Consider the following 2,453-nt stretch of genomic DNA (forward strand, 5'->3'; position numbering starts at 1 on the left):
GCATGGATTTCTCCCGTTAACAATGGATTTCTCCCGTTAACATGGATTTCTCCCGTTAACATGGATTTCTCCCGTTAACATGGATTTCTCCCGTTAACATGGATTTATCCCGTTAACATGGCTTTCTCTCCTTAACATGGATTTCTCTCATTAACATGGATTTCTCTCGTTAATATGGATTTCATGGAGGACTTCAGTAGTTCTCTTCTGGCAGCTCTCCAGACTCTTTGACAGCTAAGAGCGGCCCGATGAGCTGATGGCAACTGTGCGGCTCGTTCGTGGGTCGTGAACACAGGTGGCTGGAATCCGAACACGACATAAAACAGGGAAAGACCAGTGGCACTCGATGGTGGAGCGTTGATAGAATGTTCCACCAGGGAGAAGTTCTCAGACCATTTTGTTGGGTTGTTCTCACAGAGGATGCGTAGGCGTGTCTCCAACTCCTGATTGGCCCTCTCAGTCTGCCCATCCATCTGAGGGTGAAATCCTGAGGACAAACTTATGTTAATGCCCAAGACAGAACAAAACTCCTTCCAGAACTTGGAAACAAATTATGGACCTCGGTCAGAGACAATGTCTTTGAGTAAGCCATGAAGTCTAAAAATCTCCTTCATAAACACATGGCTGAGTTCTGTGGATGTGGGTAGTTTGGGCAGAGCTGRGAGGTGTACCATCTTGGAAAATCTGTCCACTGTGGTTAAAATGACAGTCTTACCCTCAGACGGTGGTAATCCGGTGACAAAGTCCATGGAGATATGGGACCAGGGCCTGGATGGTGTGGGGAGTGGTCTCAGGAGACCTGCCGGAGGTCGTCGAGAGGGTTTGGCCAGGGAGCATTGGGTACAGGACCCAATGAATTCTCTAATGCCATGGAACCCTACCAGAACTGGGACCTAACTAACTTCAGAGTCTTTGTTATTCCCGGATGGCAGAACAGGCGTGATGAGTGGCAAAGTTCTATGACTTTGGAGACAAGATGAGCAGGAACAAAGAGCTTACCATCTGGGCATTCAGGAGGGGCAGGAAAGTTCTGGTGGGCCTCCCTGACCTCCCTCTCGACTTGGGTGATGGACATTTGAACAGCATCGGGCAGAATGAACTCTCCCTGGCTGCCACTGGTCAGGTCAGACTCAGACTTGGGAGAGCTCATCAGGTTTAATTTTACAGCCAGGAGTTCACGGTTGCCTACATCATAATTTCTTTCAGCTGGGAACAGAGATTTGGAAAAAAAGGCACATGGATGAACCTTATTATCTTCAAAGCGTTGACTCAGAACAGCTCCAACTCCAGTGCTTGAGGCATCCACCTCTACAATAAACTGATAGTTAGGATCAGGGAAACGGAGGATGGGTGAGGAAAAAAAACAAGACTTTCAATTTATTAAAAGCATTGTTGTCCAACCTATCCCAGGAGAACTTGGTTTTGATTGAGGTTAGGGCATGCAATGGAGAGGCGATAAAGCTGAAATTTTTGATAAACCTTTGGTAAAAGTTGGCAAATCTAAGGAAGCGTTGTAACTGTTTTCTGGTGTGTGGTATAGGCCATTCTTTTGTGGGGTCCATAGAGATCTGACCAGGAGAGATTTGAAAACACAGAAAGGTAGTGGAGTTGGTGTGAAATTCACATTTTTCAGCCTTTACAAAAAGTTTGTTCTGGAGTAAACGAAGTAAAATGGCTGGGACATGACTTTGGTGTGACTCTAAACCTTTGGAGAAAATTAAAATGTCGTCCAAACAGACAAAAGCATTGACGTTAATGTGGTCTCTGAGGACATCATTGACTAGGGCCTGGAACACAGCTGGGGCATTAGTTAAGCCAAAAGGCATCACCAGATATTCATAATGTCCAGAAGGAGTATTGAATGCCGTTTTCCATTCATCTCCCTCTTTGATGCGAACCAAATTGTATGCATTTCTAAGGTCCAGTTTAGTGAATACCTTGGCATCTTGAAGAAGATCAAAAGCTGAACACATGAGAGGCAGGGGGTATTTGTTTTTTACAGTGAGATCATTTAAACCTCGATAATCAATACAAGGTCTTAATGAACCGTCTTTCTTTTCTACAAAGAAAAAACTGGCTCCAGCTGGAGAGGWTGATGGTCAAATAATTCCAGATTTTAAAGATGCGTCAATATAATCTTTCATAGCTTGGTTTTCTGGCTGAGAGACAGAGTACAATTTGCCTCTCTGGGGTATTGAACCAGGAAATAACTCAATAGAATAATCATATGGACGATGAGGAGGAAGAGATGTAGCTTTATCTTTATTGAACACTTCTTTTAGGTCATGATAAACAACTGGAACCTTCTTAAGATCAGCACTAGGGGTGTCCCGATACCAGTATCGGTATCGGGTCCGATACCAGTATCAGTATCGGGTCCGATACCAGCATCAAGTACTCGTACTCGTACTCGTAAAAGCCGGCCGATACTCTTAACCAATACCGCTTTTGTC

The sequence above is a fragment of the Austrofundulus limnaeus genome, unplaced genomic scaffold (assembly GCF_001266775.1).
Source record: "Austrofundulus limnaeus strain Quisiro unplaced genomic scaffold, Austrofundulus_limnaeus-1.0 Scaffold2386, whole genome shotgun sequence".
NCBI classification, from domain to species: Eukaryota; Metazoa; Chordata; class Actinopteri; order Cyprinodontiformes; family Rivulidae; genus Austrofundulus; species Austrofundulus limnaeus.